The 17,557-nt window shown below is 40.0% G+C and overlaps 9 non-coding genes across 9 annotated transcripts; all 9 read right to left on the bottom strand.

The window, feature by feature from the left end:
- Positions 1 to 3,717: 3,717 nt before the first annotated feature.
- LOC132133837 (5S ribosomal RNA) lies at positions 3,718 to 3,836 on the bottom strand. Its single transcript, XR_009429237.1, has one exon. It is a non-coding gene; the product is annotated as a 5S ribosomal RNA (ribosomal RNA).
- A 680-nt stretch (positions 3,837 to 4,516) lies between these two features.
- LOC132133877 (5S ribosomal RNA) lies at positions 4,517 to 4,635 on the bottom strand. The gene has a single exon (XR_009429264.1). It is a non-coding gene; the product is annotated as a 5S ribosomal RNA (ribosomal RNA).
- Positions 4,636 to 5,318: 683 nt separating this feature from the next.
- LOC132133876 (5S ribosomal RNA) lies at positions 5,319 to 5,437 on the bottom strand. Its single transcript, XR_009429263.1, has one exon. It is a non-coding gene; the product is annotated as a 5S ribosomal RNA (ribosomal RNA).
- A 226-nt stretch (positions 5,438 to 5,663) lies between these two features.
- Positions 5,664 to 5,782, bottom strand: LOC132133869 (5S ribosomal RNA). Its single transcript, XR_009429257.1, has one exon. It is a non-coding gene; the product is annotated as a 5S ribosomal RNA (ribosomal RNA).
- Positions 5,783 to 6,697: 915 nt separating this feature from the next.
- On the bottom strand, positions 6,698 to 6,816 carry LOC132133906 (5S ribosomal RNA). Its single transcript, XR_009429292.1, has one exon. It is a non-coding gene; the product is annotated as a 5S ribosomal RNA (ribosomal RNA).
- A 1,892-nt stretch (positions 6,817 to 8,708) lies between these two features.
- On the bottom strand, positions 8,709 to 8,827 carry LOC132133888 (5S ribosomal RNA). Its single transcript, XR_009429275.1, has one exon. It is a non-coding gene; the product is annotated as a 5S ribosomal RNA (ribosomal RNA).
- A 566-nt stretch (positions 8,828 to 9,393) lies between these two features.
- Positions 9,394 to 9,512, bottom strand: LOC132133887 (5S ribosomal RNA). Its single transcript, XR_009429274.1, has one exon. It is a non-coding gene; the product is annotated as a 5S ribosomal RNA (ribosomal RNA).
- A 1,875-nt stretch (positions 9,513 to 11,387) lies between these two features.
- Positions 11,388 to 11,506, bottom strand: LOC132133867 (5S ribosomal RNA). Its single transcript, XR_009429255.1, has one exon. It is a non-coding gene; the product is annotated as a 5S ribosomal RNA (ribosomal RNA).
- Positions 11,507 to 12,187: 681 nt separating this feature from the next.
- Positions 12,188 to 12,306, bottom strand: LOC132133907 (5S ribosomal RNA). The gene has a single exon (XR_009429293.1). It is a non-coding gene; the product is annotated as a 5S ribosomal RNA (ribosomal RNA).
- Positions 12,307 to 17,557: the final 5,251 nt, after the last annotated feature.

The raw sequence follows: 17,557 nt of genomic DNA, 5'->3' as shown, positions 1-17,557 counted from the left end.
CTTTTTTTTTTTTTTTTTTTTTTTTTTGCACGATTATTATATAATTAGTGAAAAAAATCCAAAAAGTAAAAGATTTAGAAAAATTTCCAAAAAGCTTTCAGCACCTGGTATTCCGAGGCGGTTCCCCATCCAAGTACTAACCAGGCATAGCCAGGTATGGCCGTAAGCGAAGGCTGCTTCAGAGAGAGGGCTATTTAAAGATCAGCCACTCTAATCTCCAGGGGTCTCATTTATAAAACTATGCGTAGGATCTTTACTAAAAGTTTACGTGCGCCCAAAAGCCAAAAATGGCGTACGCCAAAAAATATTCCGATTTATAAAACCGTGCGTACGCACACCTGTAAGCAATGTTCCCTTTATAAATCACAGATCACCCGCAGATGTGCGTACGTGAACCAGCCTCATATCCCGCCCTGTACACGCCCATTTTTAACCATAAATAGTCAATGCAAATCACCTCATGATTGCTGATCAGCATGTAAATGAGAGTGGAATCCCATATATACCTGGAAAACTGGCATGCGACCCGCCAATTAATTAATCCAAGAAAGTGAAAACGTGCATTTCTGTTAGCCTAATTTTAATAATGGCGACAGGTGAGAAAAGAGGAAAAAAACGTAATTTCTCAGATACTGAGATTGAAACACTTGTAGGGGAGGTGGAGGCTCGGAAAACTGTGTTATTTGGTGGCCACAGCAGTGGGGTCACTAATAAAAAGAAGCAGTGCGAGTGGCAAAGTATTGCTTCTGCCGTCAATTGTGTCAGTGGGACAGAACGGACAGTTGCAGAATTAAAGAAAAAATGGTCCGACCTGAAGGTATACAAATTTTTTTTTTACCAACATATTACATTTGTGTTTTATTAGGCTATATACCTATATAAATAGCAATATTGATTTTCAAAAAGTTTTATTTACATGTGCTTACAGTATGCAACATATGTGAAATAAAGATTCTCATTCATTCAAGGTGGAGGCAAAGAGAAAACTGTCCTCCCACCGCCAGAGCGTGGCTGCAACTGGTGGGGGCCCATGTACAGCTGATCTCACATCAGTGGACAGCAAAATCGCGGCTATAATTGGGGAGGTCAGCGTGTGTGGTATTGTGTCGGAAAAGGAGGGAGACACTGACGTGACTGAAACCACAGAGGAGCAAGGTTAAACCGATTTTTAATCATTAACGCTGTACATTTGAGTGTGTGGGGTGATAAATGGATAAATGTTGCCAATTGTTTGTCCTCCAGTCCTTCCGGAGTCTGAAGCTGTAAATGAACAGGAGGTTCAGGGTGAGGGGTTCTCAGATGCAGATGCACAGCGTCCGGCTCAAAGCAGTGCCCCTTCTGCGTCTGGCACGTCCAAAAGTGGTCGGGTACTCACTGACGCAGTCCTGCAGTTACAGCGAGAGACAATAAACGCTGTCAACAGGGTTGCAGATGAGCTACGGCAGATGAGAGAAGTGATGCAAGAAATTGCACAATCATTAAAAGATGCAGTTAAAACATGAACCTTGAGTTTTGTCTTTCTTTACAAACGCCGCATGACATCCTCACGGATTCTTGCACCTCGTTGATATCCCTCTTGTCGGCCAGGGGTCTGTGGCTCGGGGTCGTAATGCTGGGGTAGAGGGAGATCAGGAGGGAGAGGAATACCGTTTCTCAGTGCTATATTGTGCAAAACACCACACGCCCTGACAATCTTGCACACTTTTGCTGGATGGTATAAAAGTCTGCCACCCGAGGCATCCAGAGCACGCCATCTGCATTTCAGGATGCCGATGACACGCTCCACAACTGCGCGGGCACGAGAGTGGACCTCGTTATAATGAGTTTCCTCTGCGCTCTGCGGGTTTAAAAATGGGGTGAGGAGCCAGCGTCTCAGGGGGTAGCCACTGTCGCCTGCAGGTTATAATTATATTAAAAACAAAATTGTTACAGTTTCTACTTTTTAATATTGTTAAACTCACCAAGAAGCCAGCCATCACGTACTGCGCCTGCATTTAGTCTGTTCCCTACACTGCTATGTGTCAAGATAAAGGAATCATGTGTTGAACCAGGCCAGCGTGCCACAATGTTTGTGAGGGTCATGTTGGAGTCACATATGATTTGCACATTAATAGAATGCACATGCTTTCTATTAACATAAGCAAATTCATTTTCAGATGGTGCCCTTATAGCAACATGAGTGCAGTCAATTGCGCCGATTACATTTGGGAAACCAGACATTGCTGCAAATTGCGTTTTAATTTCGGCCTGTTCTCGCACAGTGTAGGGGAACCTGATGTATCGACTAACCATATTAAGTATACCATTTAAAACGACAGATATTATGGCACTCAGGGATGGCTGTGATATACCAGACCTATAGGGTGAGATGATAGATTCCAATAGAATTATTTCATATACAAAAAGGTCTTAGAGACAAATTTGAGGATTACTTATAGTTTTTTTATATTATTAATTTACCTGTCTGCCAATTCCCGCTGGAAACAGCCGGTTGCCAAGAACCCCAGAGTGGTGAGGACTTGTATTTGGACTGGGATGGCATGGTTCCGGCGTGTTGCCCTCTCTAATACTGGACCCAATTCAGCACATAGATCCAAGAGCACAGCTCTAGGGAATCTAAATCGGCTTATTAGCCAGTCATCATCATGGGCCAGGAAATCATCATGGTCCCTGAAAACTCGTTCTCTCCTTATTCTGCCATTAGCGTAATCCTCCAACAGTGCCAGGAGTGCCATCATGAAGCATTACATACCCGGGTCACCGGAGAATTTATATGTTTCTAGCAAATAGACTGATCGTTAACACCTTGACAAAATCACTTAATTAATTTGTGGGCGAAAATTTAAGACGAAAATGTTATAGTGAACACATGCTTCTTGACGGTTTTGTAATGAACACCGTAATAGTTAGGACCGATGATGAGTAGCGATTGTGCTTCATGACTGTATTTGCAGACTTTGACATTTTATGATATAGGCTATGTACATTAAGGAAAATATTTCCTTTTTACACTGTGTTCTGCAGTTCTCTAATAAAAGGGTATTTCATGCTATTCTGTAGGCTATCACATGTATCGCGCCATGTCCTCCTGTGCTCCCGTTGTGGACAATGTGACTGTAAGGCAGCGCTGATTATTATTTTATTTTACTTTTAATACATTTTGAATTACGTTTGGATTTTACTAGATGTATATAGCCTAAAACAATCGGCACAAATAACACTGTTGGATTTAATCTTCATGATAATGTGGATATAACGTATGAAATGGAGTGAAAATTAAATGTCATTAATTCTTATAATCGTTCTTCTCACATTTATTTTCTACAATCTAACTTCAGTTCACGACCTCACCATCGGTGTCGCCAATTCCCTTTGTCTCCAGAATGTGCGTACGCACGGCTCAAAGTTTGCTTAAAGGTGCGCACATTCTCCCGTCAAGTTTGTTTTTTATAGATCACAACCTTTGCGTGGGAACTGGCGTACGTACGTTTCCAGCCCCGTTTTGTGTGTACGCACGCTTTATAAATGAGGCCCCAGTTCATTATATAAGTAGGGAAGAAAACCCAAAAGCTTAAAGCACCGGGTATTATTCCCAGGCAATCTCCCATCCAAGTAGTAACCAGAACAAAACATGCTAAGATTCAGAGATCGGGCATTGTCTCTTTTTTTTTTTTTTTTTTTCAAGATTATTACATAACTAGTGAATATTTTCCAAAAAGCTTACAGCACCTGGTATTCCCAGGTGGTCTCCCATCCAAGTACTAACCAGGCCCAAACCTGCTTAGCTTCCGAGATCAGACGAGATCGGGCATAGCCAGGTTGGTATGGCCGTAAGCGAAAGCTGCTGCAAAGAGAGTGCTATTTAAAGATCAGCCACTCTAATCTCCAGTACATTATATAAGTAGGGAAGAAAACCCAGAAGCTTACAGCACCTGGCATTCCCAGGCAGTCTCCCATCCAAGTAGTAACCAGAACCAAACATGCTAAGATTCAGAGATCGGGCATTGACTCTTTTTTTTTTTTTCAAGATTATTATATAATTAGTGAAAAAAATCCAAAAAGTAAAAGATTTTGAGGCAGTTCCCCATCCAAGTACTAACCAGGCATAGCCAGGTATGGCCGTAAGCGAAGGCTGCTTCAGAGAGAGGGCTATTTAAAGATCAGCCACTCTAATCTCCAGTACATTATATAAGTAGGGAAGAAAACCCATAAGCTTTCAGCACCTGGTATTCCGAGGCGGTTCCCCATCCAAGTACTAACAAGGCATAGCCAGGTATGGCCGTAAGCGAAGGCTGCTTCAGAGAGAGGGCTATTTAAAGATCAGCCACTCTAATCTCCAGTTCATAATATAAGTAGGGAAGAAAACCCAAAACCTTAAAGCACCGGGTATTATTCCCAGGCAGTCTCCCATCCAAGTAGTAACCAGAACAAAACATGCTAAGATTCAGAGATCGGGCATTGTCTCTTTTTTTTTTTTTTTCGAGATTATTACATAACTAGTGAATATTTTCCAAAGAGCTTACAGCACCTGGTATTCCCAGGTGGTCTCCCATCCAAGTACTAACCAGGCCCAAACCTGCTTAGCTTCCGAGATCAGACGAGATCGGGCATAGCCAGGTTAGTATGGCCGTAAGCGAAGGCTGCTGCAAAGAGAGGGCTATTTAAAGATCAGCCACTCTAATCTCCAGTACATTATATAAGTAGGGAAGAAAACCCAAAAGCTTACAGCACCGGGTATTATTCCCAGGCAGTCTCCCATCCAAGTAGTAACCAGAACCAAACATGCTAAGATTCAGAGATCGGGCATTGACTCTTTTTTTTTTTTTCAAGATTATTATATAATTAGTGAAAAAAATCCAAAAAGTAAAAGATTTTGAGGCAGTTCCCCATCCAAGTACTAACCAGGCATAGCCAGGTATGGCCGTAAGCGAAGGCTGCTTCAGAGAGAGGGCTATTTAAAGATCAGCCACTCTAATCTCCAGTACATTATATAAGTAGGGAAGAAAACCCATAAGCTTTCAGCACCTGGTATTCCGAGGCGGTTCCCCATCCAAGTACTAACAAGGCATAGCCAGGTATGGCCGTAAGCGAAGGCTGCTTCAGAGAGAGGGCTATTTAAAGATCAGCCACTCTAATCTCCAGTTCATTATATAAGTAGGGAAGAAAACCCAAAACCTTAAAGCACCGGGTATTATTCCCAGGCAGTCTCCCATCCAAGTAGTAACCAGAACAAAACATGCTAAGATTCAGAGATTGGGCATTGTCTCTTTTTTTTTTTTTTTCAAGATTATTACATAACTAGTGAATATTTTCCAAAAAGCTTACAGCACCTGGTATTCCCAGGTGGTCTCCCATCCAAGTACTAACCAGGCCCAAACCTGCTTAGCTTCCGAGATCAGACGAGATCGGGCATAGCCAGGTTAGTATGGCCGTAAGCAAAGGCTGCTGCAAAGAGAGGGCTATTTAAAGATCAGCCACTCTAATCTCCAGTACATTATATAAGTAGGGAAGAAAACCCAAAAGCTTACAGCACCGGGTATTATTCCCAGGCAGTCTCCCATCCAAGTAGTAACCAGAACAAAACATGCTAAGATTCAGAGATCGGGCATTGTCTCTTTTTTTTTTTTCAAGATTATTACATAACTAGTGAAAATTTTCCAAAAAGCTTACGGCACCTGGTATTCCCAGGCGGTCTCCCATCCAAGTACTAACCAGGCCCAAACCTGCTTAGCTTCCGAGATCAGACGAGATCGGGCATAGCCAGGTTGGTATGGCCGTAAGCGAAAGCTGCTGCAAAGAGAGGGCTATTTAAAGATCAGCCACTCTAATCTCCAGTACATTATATAAGTAGGGAAGAAAACCCAAAAGCTTACAGCACCTGGCATTCCCAGGCAGTCTCCCATCCAAGTAGTAACCAGAACCAAACATGCTAAGATTCAGAGATCGGGCATTGACTCTTTTTTTTTTTTTTTTTTTTTTTTTTTGCACGATTATTATATAATTAGTGAAAAAAATCCAAAAAGTAAAAAATTGTGAAAAATATCCAAAAAGCTTTCAGCACCTGGTATTCCGAAGCGGTTCCCCATTCAAGTACTAACCAGGCATAGCCAGGTATGGCCGTAAGCGAAGGCTGCTTCAGAGAGAGGGCTATTTAAAGATCAGCCCCTCTAATCTCCAGTTCATTATATAAGTAGGGAAGAAAACCCAAAAGCTTACAGCACCTGGCATTCCCAGGCAGTCTCCCATCCAAGTAGTAACCAGAACCAAACATGCTAAGATTCAGAGATCGGGCATTGACTCTTTTTTTTTTTTTTTTTTTTTTTGCACGATTATTATATAATTAGTGAAAAAAATCCAAAAAGTAAAAGATTTTGAAAAATTTCCAAAAAGCTTTCAGCACCTGGTATTCCGAGGCGGTTCCCCATCCAAGTACTAACCAGGCATAGCCAGGTATGGCCGTATGCGAAGGCTGCTGCAAAGAGAGGGCTATTTAAAGATCAGCCACTCTAATCTCCAGTACATTATATAAGTAGGGAAGAAAACCCAAAAGCTTACAGCACCGGGTATTATTCCCAGGCAGTCTCCCATCCAAGTAGTAACCAGAACAAAACATGCTAAGATTCAGAGATCGGGCATTGTCTCTTTTTTTTTTTTTTTTTTTCAAGATTATTACATAACTAGTGAATATTTTCCAAAAAGCTTACAGCACCTGGTATTCCCAGGTGGCCTCCCATCCAAGTACTAACCAGGCCCAAACCTGCTTAGCTTCCAAGATCAGACGAGATCGGGCATAGCCAGGTTGGTATGGCCGTAAGCGAAAGCTGCTGCAAAGAGAGGGCTATTTAAAGATCAGCCACTCTAATCTCCAGTACATTATATAAGTAGGGAAGAAAACCCAGAAGCTTACAGCACCTGGCATTCCCAGGCAGTCTCCCATCCAAGTAGTAACCAGAACCAAACATGCTAAGATTCAGAGATCGGGCATTGACTCTTTTTTTTTTTTTTTTTTTTTTTATACGATTATTATATAATTAGTGAAAAAAATCCAAAAAGTAAAAGATTTTGAGGCAGTTCCCCATCCAAGTACTAACCAGGCATAGCCAGGTATGGCCGTAAGCGAAGGCTGCTTCAGAGAGAGGGCTATTTAAAGATCAGCCACTCTAATCTCCAGTACATTATATAAGTAGGGAAGAAAACCCATAAGCTTAGAGCACCTGGCATTCCAGGCAGTCTCCCATCCAAGTAGTAACCAGAACCAAACATGCTAAGATTCAGAGATCGGGCATTGACTCTTTTTTTTTTTTTTTTTTTTTTTCACGATTATTATATAATTAGTGAAAAAAATCCAAAAAGTATAAAATTGTGAAAAATTTCCAAAAAGCTTTCAGCACCTGGTATTCCGAAGCGGTTTCCCATCCAAGTACTAACCAGGCATAGCCAGGTATGGCCGTAAGCGAAGGCTGCTTCAGAGAGAGGGCTATTTAAAGATCAGCCACTCTAATCTCCAGTTCATTATATAAGTAGGGAAAAAAACCCAAAAGCTTAAAGCACCGGGTATTATTCCCAGGCAGTCTCCAATCCAAGTAGTAACCAGGACCAAACATGCTAAGATTCAGAGATCGGGCATTGACTTTTTTTTTTTTTTTTTTTTTTTTTTTGCACGATTATTATATAATTAGTGAAAAAAATCCAAAAAGTAAAAAATTGTGAAAAATTTCCAAAAAGCTTTCAGCACCTGGTATTCCGAAGCGGTTCCCCATCCAAGTACTAACCAGGCATAGCCAGGTATGGCCGTAAGCGAAGGCTGCTTCAGAGAGAGGGCTATTTAAAGATCAGCCACTCTAATCTCCAGCTCATTATATAAGTAGGGAAAAAAACCCAAAAGCTTAAAGCACCGGGTATTATTCCCAGGCAGTCTCCCATCCAAGTAGTAACCAGAACCAAACATGCTAAGATTCAGAGATCGGACATTGACTCTTTTTTTTTTTTTTTTTTTTTTTTTTTCACGATTATTATATAATTAGTGAAAAAAATCCAAAAAGTAAAAGATTTTGAAAAATTTCCAAAAAGCTTTCAGCACCTGGTATTCCGAGGCGGTTCCCCATCCAAGTACTAACAAGGCATAGCCAGGTATGGCCGTAAGCGAAGGCTGCTTCAGAGAGAGGGCTATTTAAAGATCAGCCACTCTAATCTCCAGTACATTATATAAGTAGGGAAGAAAACCCATAAGCTTACAGCACCTGGCATTCCCAGGCAGTCTCCCATCCAAGTAGTAACCAGAACCAAACATGCTAAGATTCAGAGATCGGGCATTGACTCTTTTTTTTTTTTTTTGCACGATTATTATATAATTAGTGAAAAAAATCCAAAAAGTAAAAGATTTTGAAAAATTTCCAAAAAGCTTTCAGCACCTGGTATTACGAGGCAGTTCCCCATCCAAGTACTAACCAGGCATAGCCAGGTATGGCCGTAAGCGAAGGTTGCTTCAGAGAGAGGGCTATTTAAAGATCAGCCACTCTAATCTCCAGTTCATTATATAAGTAGGGAAGAAAACCCAAAACCTTAAAGCACCGGGTATTATTCCCAGGCAGTCTCCCATCCAAGTAGTAACCAGAACAAAACATGCTAAGATTCAGAGATCGGGCATTGTCTCTCTTTTTTTTTTTTTTTTTCAAGATTATTACATAACTAGTGAATATTTTCCAAAAAGCTTACAGCACCTGGTATTCCCAGGTGGTCTCCCATCCAAGTACTAACCAGGCCCAAACCTGCTTAGCTTCCAAGATCAGACGAGATCGGGCATAGCCAGGTTGGTATGGCCGTAAGCGAAAGCTGCTGCAAAGAGAGGGCTATTTAAAGATCAGCCACTCTAATCTCCAGTACATTATATAAGTAGGGAAGAAAACCCAAAAGCTTACAGCACCGGGTATTATTCCCAGGCAGTCTCCCATCCAAGTAGTAACCAGAACCAAACATGCTAAGATTCAGAGATCGGGCATTGACTCTTTTTTTTTTTTTTTGCACGATTATTATATAATTAGTGAAAAAAATCCAAAAAGTAAAAGATTTTGAAAAATTTCCAAAAAGCTTTCAGCACCTGGTATTACGAGGCAGTTCCCCATCCAAGTACTAACCAGGCATAGCCAGGTATGGCCGTAAGCGAAGGTTGCTTCAGAGAGAGGGCTATTTAAAGATCAGCCACTCTAATCTCCAGTTCATTATATAAGTAGGGAAGAAAACCCAAAACCTTAAAGCACCGGGTATTATTCCCAGGCAGTCTCCCATCCAAGTAGTAACCAGAACAAAACATGCTAAGATTCAGAGATCGGGCATTGTCTCTCTTTTTTTTTTTTTTTTCAAGATTATTACATAACTAGTGAATATTTTCCAAAAAGCTTACAGCACCTGGTATTCCCAGGTGGTCTCCCATCCAAGTACTAACCAGGCCCAAACCTGCTTAGCTTCCAAGATCAGACGAGATCGGGCATAGCCAGGTTGGTATGGCCGTAAGCGAAAGCTGCTGCAAAGAGAGGGCTATTTAAAGATCAGCCACTCTAATCTCCAGTACATTATATAAGTAGGGAAGAAAACCCAAAAGCTTACAGCACCGGGTATTATTCCCAGGCAGTCTCCCATCCAAGTAGTAACCAGAACCAAACATGCTAAGATTCAGAGATCGGGCATTGACTCTTTTTTTTTTTTTCAAGATTATTATATAATTAGTGAAAAAAATCCAAAAAGTAAAAGATTTTGAGGCAGTTCCCCATCCAAGTACTAACCAGGCATAGCCAGGTATGGCCGTAAGCGAAGGCTGCTTCAGAGAGAGGGCTATTTAAAGATCAGCCACTCTAATCTCCAGTACATTATATAAGTAGGGAAGAAAACCCATAAGCTTAGAGCACCTGGCATTCCAGGCAGTCTCCCATCCAAGTAGTAACCAGAACCAAACATGCTAAGATTCAGAGATCGGGCATTGTCTCTCTTTTTTTTTTTTTTTTTCACGATTATTATATAATTAGTGAAAAAAATCCAAAAAGTAAAAAATTGTGAAAAATTTCCAAAAAGCTTTCAGCACCTGGTATTCCGAAGCGGTTTCCCATCCAAGTACTAACCAGGCATAGCCAGGTATGGCCGTAAGCGAAGGCTGCTTCAGAGAGAGGGCTATTTAAAGATCAGCCACTCTAATCTCCAGTTCATTATATAAGTAGGGAAGAAAACCCAAAAGCTTAAAGCACCGGGTATTATTCCCAGGCAGTCTCCCATCCAAGTAGTAACGAGAACCAAACATGCTAAGATTCAGAGATCGGGCATTGACTTTTTTTTTTTTTTTTTGCACGATTATTATATAATTAGTGAAAAAAATCCAAAAAGTAAAAAATTGTGAAAAATTTCCAAAAAGCTTTCAGCACCTGGTATTCCGAAGCGGTTCCTCATCCAAGTACTAACCAGGCATAGCCAGGTATGGCCGTAAGCGAAGGCTGCTTCAGAGAGAGGGCTATTTAAAGATCAGCCACTCTAATCTCCAGTTCATTATATAAGTAGGGAAAAAAACCCAAAAGCTTAAAGCACCGGGTATTATTCCCAGGCAGTCTCCCATCCAAGTAGTAACCAGAACCAAACATGCTAAGATTCAGAGATCGGACATTGACTCTTTTTTTTTTTTTTTTTTTTTTTTCACGATTATTATATAATTAGTGAAAAAAATCCAAAAAGTAAAAGATTTTGAAAAATTTCCAAAAAGCTTTCAGCACCTGGTATTCCGAGGCGGTTCCCCATCCAAGTACTAACAAGGCATAGCCAGGTATGGCCGTAAGCGAAGGCTGCTTCAGAGAGAGGGCTATTTAAAGATCAGCCACTCTAATCTCCAGTACATTATATAAGTAGGGAAGAAAACCCATAAGCTTACAGCACCTGGCATTCCCAGGCAGTCTCCCATCCAAGTAGTAACCAGAACCAAACATGCTAAGATTCAGAGATCGGACATTGACTCTTTTTTTTTTTTTTTTTTTTTTTTCACGATTATTATATAATTAGTGAAAAAAATCCAAAAAGTAAAAGATTTTGAAAAATTTCCAAAAAGCTTTCAGCACCTGGTATTACGAGGCAGTTCCCCATCCAAGTACTAACCAGGCATAGCCAGGTATGGCCGTAAGCGAAGGTTGCTTCAGAGAGAGGGCTATTTAAAGATCAGCCACTCTAATCTCCAGTTCATTATATAAGTAGGGAAGAAAACCCAAAACCTTAAAGCACCGGGTATTATTCCCAGGCAGTCTCCCATCCAAGTAGTAACCAGAACAAAACATGCTAAGATTCAGAGATCGGGCATTGTCTCTCTTTTTTTTTTTTTTTTTCAAGATTATTACATAACTAGTGAATATTTTCCAAAAAGCTTACAGCACCTGGTATTCCCAGGCGGTCTCCCATCCAAGTACTAACCAGGCCCAAACCTGCTTAGCTTCCGAGATCAGACGAGATCGGGCATAGCCAGGTTGGTATGGCCGTAAGCGAAAGCTGCTGCAAAGAGAGGGCTATTTAAAGATCAGCCACTCTAATCTCCAGTACATTATATAAGTAGGGAAGAAAACCCAAAAGCTTACAGCACCTGGCATTCCCAGGCAGTCTCCCATCCAAGTAGTAACCAGAACCAAACATGCTAAGATTCAGAGATCGGGCATTGACTCTTTTTTTTTTTCAAGATTATTATATATTTAGTGAAAAAAATCCAAAAAGTAAAAGATTTTGAGGCAGTTCCCCATCCAAGTACTAACCAGGCATAGCCAGGTATGGCCGTAAGCGAAGGCTGCTTCAGAGAGAGGGCTATTTAAAGATCAGCCCCTCTAATCTCCAGTTCATTATATAAGTAGGGAAGAAAACCCAAAAGCTTACAGCACCTGGCATTCCCAGGCGGTTCCCCATCCAAGTACTAACAAGGCATAGCCAGGTATGGCCTTAAGCGAAAGCTGCTTCAGAGAGAGGGCTATTTAAAGATCAGCCACTCTAATCTCCAGTTCATTATATAAGTAGGGAAGAAAACCCAAAACCTTAAAGCACCGGGTATTATTCCCAGGCAGTCTCCCATCCAAGTAGTAACCAGAACAAAACATGCTAAGATTCATAGATCGGGCATTGTCTCTTTTTTTTTTTTTTTTTTCAAGATTATTACATAACTAGTGAATATTTTCCAAAAAGCTTACAGCACCTGGTATTCCCAGGTGGTCTCCCATCCAAGTACTAACCAGGCCCAAACCTGCTTAGCTTCCGAGATCAGACGAGATCGGGCATAGCCAGGTTGGTATGGCCGTAAGCGAAGGCTGCTGCAAAGAGAGGGCTATTTAAAGATCAGCCACTCTAATCTCCAGTACATTATATAAGTAGGGAAGAAAACCCAAAAGCTTACAGCACCTGGCATTCCCAGGCAGTCTCCCATCCAAGTAGTAACCAGAACCAAACATGCTAAGATTCAGAGATCGGGCATTGACTCTTTTTTTTTTTTTTTTTTTTGCACGATTATTATATAATTAGTGAAAAAAATCCAAAAAGTAAAAGATTTTGAAAAATTTCCAAAAAGCTTTCAGCACCTGGTATTCCGAGGCGGTTCCCCATCCAAGTACTAACCAGGCATAGCCAGGTATGGCCGTATGCGAAGGCTGCTGCAAAGAGAGGGCTATTTAAAGATCAGCCACTCTAATCTCCAGTACATTATATAAGTAGGGAAGAAAACCCAAAAGCTTACAGCACCGGGTATTATTCCCAGGCAGTCTCCCATCCAAGTAGTAACCAGAACAAAACATGCTAAGATTCAGAGATCGGGCATTGTCTCTTTTTTTTTTTTTTTCAAGATTATTACATAACTAGTGAAAATTTTCCAAAAAGCTTACAGCACCTGGTATTCCCAGGCGGTCTCCCATCCAAGTAGTAACCAGAACTTTCACTAGTTATGTAATAATCTTGAAAAAAAAAAAAGAGACAATGCCCGATCTCTGAATCTTAGCATGTTTTGTTCTGGTTACTACTTGGATGGGAGACTGCCTGGGAATAATACCCGGTGCTGTAAGCTTTTGGGTTTTCTTCCCTACTTATATAATGTACTGGAGATTAGAGTGGCTGATCTTTAAATAGCCCTCTCTTTGCAGCAGCCTTCGCTTACGGCCATACCAACCTGGCTATGCCCGATCTCGTCTGATCTCGGAAGCTAAGCAGGTTTAGACCACCTGGGAATACCAGGTGCTGTAAGCTTTTTGGAAAATATTCACTAGTTATGTAATAATCTTGAAAAAAAAAAAAGAGACAATGCTCGATCTCTGAATCTTAGCATGTTTTGTTCTGGTTACTACTTGGATGGGAGACTGCCTGGGAATAATACCCGGTGCTTTAGGCTTTTGGGTTTTCTTCCCTACTTATATAATGAACTGGAGATTAGAGTGGCTGATCTTTAAATAGCCCTCTCTCTGAAGCAGCCTTCGCTTACGGCCATACCTGGCTATGCCTGGTTAGTATTTGGATGGGGAACCGCTTCGGAATACCAGGTGCTGAAAGCTTTTTGGAATTTTTTCACAATTTTTTACTTTTTTGATTTTTTTCACTAATTATATAATAATCGTGCAAAAAAAAAAAAAGAGTCAATGCCCGATCTCTGAATCTTAGCATGTTTGGTTCTGGTTACTACTTGGATGGGAGACTGCCTGGGAATGCCAGGTGCTGTAAGCTTTTGGGTTTTCTTCCCTACTTATATAATGTACTGGAGATTAGAGTGTCTGATCTTTAAATAGCCCTCTCTTTGCAGCAGCTTTCGCTTACGGCCATACCAACCTGAGGGCGCTAGAGAGCTACAGGAAGTGTTGGCTGCAGTTGGGAGAGGAAGGCTCTCCTCCATTTTGTGTTTTTCTATTTGTGGTTGTTTTGTTTGTTTTGTGAATCTGTGATTGTTTCTTTGGCATTTTTTCTTTTTTGAAAGCCACCTAACAGCAGCATATCGCTGTCTGGAGGGTGGTTGATCTTTTTTTTCTCAAAAATGGACGGATTGTATGGTAACGACTCAGAACTGGCTGGAGAGACTCGAATGGCAAATGACAATGGACTGGCAGGAGGAACACGCACGGCAAGCGACACTGGACTGGCTGGAGGAACACGCATGGCAATCGACACTGGACTGGCTGGAGGAACAAGCATGGCAAACAACACTGGACTGGCTGGAGGAACACGCATGGTAAACGACACTAGAATGGCTGGAGGAACAAGTATGGCAAACGACAATGGACTGGCTGGAGGAACACGCACGGCAAATGACACTGGACTGGAGAAGCGACAAAGAGCTGGAAATGTAAAAGATCAAGAAGTAAGGAAAAGATTTGGTGAAAGAAAATATTTAAAGGAGGCAACAGTGATCGTGAGTACAGAGAATGTGATTGGTGTGAGAGGAGAGGATATAATTAAAGCAATCTCAGAAAAAATTGGAAGTGGAAAGGTGTTGGCTGTAAGACCCAGACAAGGCAAAGAATATGAACTGACATTGGAACAGGAAGAAATGTGTGACATTTTAATCAATGGATTGACAATAAAGGGAGTGGACTGTGAAGTAAAAAAAACTGCAAAATAAAGATTACGTTGTTTCCTTCATGCACCTGCCTGTCTACCTGGAGGATAAGGAAATTGTAAACAAATTGGAAGGATGGGGGGTTTCCCCCATATCTAAAATCAAAAGAAGGTGCTATCCGGACACTGACATCGAAGACGGCACAAGGTTTGTAAAGGTGAGGTTCCCCAAAGAAGTGGCATCACTCCCTTACAGCACTAAGATTGAAACAGCTGAAGGCCCGCAGTACTTTAGGGTGATGCACAGCCACCAGGTGAAGACTTGTAGGCTGTGCATGAGCCCAGAACATCTACTGAAAGAGTGCCCAGAATTCAAGTGCCATAAATGTTTGGAAAGGGGACATTTTGCACGAGACTGCAATGCTGTCAGGTGTCCGGATTGCCAAGAAATTTTAAATAAATGTGAATGCTGGATGGAGGGGGTGGTAGGTGGAAGGAAAGAACAGGTGGACAGGCAGGTGCATGAAGAAAACAATGATGAAGGACATTGTGATGAAAGACATGAAGAAGACAAATTACAACCAAAGGAAACAGAGGAAGGAACAAACAACAGACAGGAAGGAGAAGGAGAAAAAGAAAAAGAAAATAACAATGAACAAATAAGAGAAGAGGACACACAAATTACACCGATGGACATATCTTCAATTCATGGACAAAAAGGAAAAGAACAAGACAAAGAAACTGATAACGAAGGAGAAATTAGTATGGAGGAGGATGAGAAGGAAAAGGCAGAGAGGGGAAAAATACGAAGAAGATCGCTAAAGGTAAAGCCAAATATAGAAAGTTCAAGAAAAAAAGTGAAATGTTTAAATAGGTTTGAGGTGTTAAAGGAATTGGAGGAGAAAGACTGAGAATGATGGGTTTTAGATATTTATTATTTTTCTTTTTAATGGTTTTAAGTGTTGTGACTTTTAATGCAAGAGGACTTTTGAACTTAAAGAAATTTGAAAATATAAAAGAAAAATGTAAAAGAGAAGACATTATTGTACTACAGGAAACAAACTGGAGAGAAAATGTAATGAATGAATATAAAAAGAGATGGGGAGGAGGGATTTTGTACAATAATGGAGATGGGAGGTTTGGGAGAGGTGTGGCTTTTTTAATGAAGGATGATGTTTTTAAAGCAAGTCAAATTTTATACAAAGATACGATGGGTAAATGTATGGTTGTAGAGACAAAACATGAAGGAAGGGAATTGATTTTAGTAAATGTACATGCACCAACGGAGGAGAAGGAAAAGAAAGAGTTTTTTTATGTTTTAAGTAGTTTTGTAAAGAAGTATAAAGAAATAATAATGATGGGGGATTTTAATACGGTTTTTAGTAAACAAGACGTGGCAGATGGAATGGTTTTTAAAACTGACAAAGGGAGAAAATAATTAAAAGCTTTAATGGCAGAAAATAATATGATAGATGTGTGGAGAGAAAGAAATGAAAAGAAAAAAGAGTTTTCAAGAAGGCAAATAGTGGGGCAGTTTGTGTGTGAAACAAGAATTGATTTTATTTTATGTACAAGAAATGTGGAGAATTTTATAGAAAATATTAAGTATGAAGAAACAAGTTTTAGCGATCACAAGTTCTTATTTTTTAAATTGGATTGGAATAAAGTGCAAAGAGGGCCAGGAATATGGGTTTTAAATACAAAAATGTTAGAAAATGAAGACTATGTATTAAAGGTTAAAGAAATTATAGAAAAAGAAAAGGAAAATGAAATGTATGAAGAAGATAAGAGAATTTGGTGGGAGAATGTAAAGTTTTTAATAAAAAAATTCTCAATTAAGTATTGTAGCATAATACGCAAATGCAAAAGATACAACGAAAAAAAATAAAGGAATGTTTGGAAGCGGAATTGAATAAAGAAAATAAAGATATACAAAAGATAAAGGAAATGGATGAAAAACTGAAGGAAATAGAGGAAAAAGAATATGAGGGGGCGAGGTTAAGGAGCAAAGCTAAATATACTGTGGAGGGAGAAAAGTGCACAAAGTTTTTTTTTGATTTGGAAAAAAAGAGAGGGAAAGCTGAAACAATAAAACAGGTAAGAGGGAAAAATGGGGAAGTTGTAGAGGGGAATGAAAAGATTTTAGAAGAAATAAAGAATTTTTATGAAGATCTTTTTAGTGCCAGGGGTGTAGAAGAAAACGAAAAAATTGAATTGTTGAATCGAATAAAAGTAAAAGTGAGTAAGGAAGATAAAAAAGAATGCGATCAAAAAATTGGTGAAGAAGAGATTGAAAGAGCAATACAGCAGCTGAATAAACAGAAAAGTCCAGGAATAGATGGTTTGGGAAGTGAATTTTATATATGTTTTAAAGAGATTTTAACCAAGATTTTAAAGGAAGTTTTAGTGAGATTTTTGAAAAAGAAGAAGTTAATGAAAGAATGGGGATGGGGATAACAAAACTGATATATAAAAGGAAAGGAGAAAAGGTAGATTTAAAAAACTATAGGCCGATCACAATGCTTAACACAGATTTTAAGATTTTATCAAAGGTTTTAGCAAACAGGTTAAAGGAAGTAATGCCAAGTATAATCGAAACAAACCAAGCATACGGAGTAAAAGGAAGGGATATAGCGGATATAACAATGAGTATAAGAGACACAATATGGTATATGAAAGAACTAAATGAAGATGGTTACATAATTAGTCTAGATTTTGAAAAAGCATTTGATCGGGTTGAACACGAGTATTTATTTGATGTTTTAAAGAAATTTGGTTTTGGGGGAGATTTTATCAAATATATTGAGATTTTATATAAGGGCGCTTTAACGAGAATAAAGTGTAATGGGTTTTTAACAGAATGTTTTAAAATCACAAGATCGATAAGACAGGGTTGTCCGCTTTCGGCATTATTATATTCACTTGTATCGGAACCGTTAGGATTGGCCATAAAACAAAAAGAAGGAATAATTGGAATTGAAATTGAGGAAAATAAGGCTGAGGGAAAGGTTTCTCAATATGCTGA

This window comes from Carassius carassius, chromosome 50 (assembly GCF_963082965.1).
Source record: "Carassius carassius chromosome 50, fCarCar2.1, whole genome shotgun sequence".
In the NCBI taxonomy this organism is placed as follows: domain Eukaryota; kingdom Metazoa; phylum Chordata; class Actinopteri; order Cypriniformes; family Cyprinidae; genus Carassius; species Carassius carassius.
This window is presented reverse-complemented; position numbering and strand designations above follow the sequence as displayed.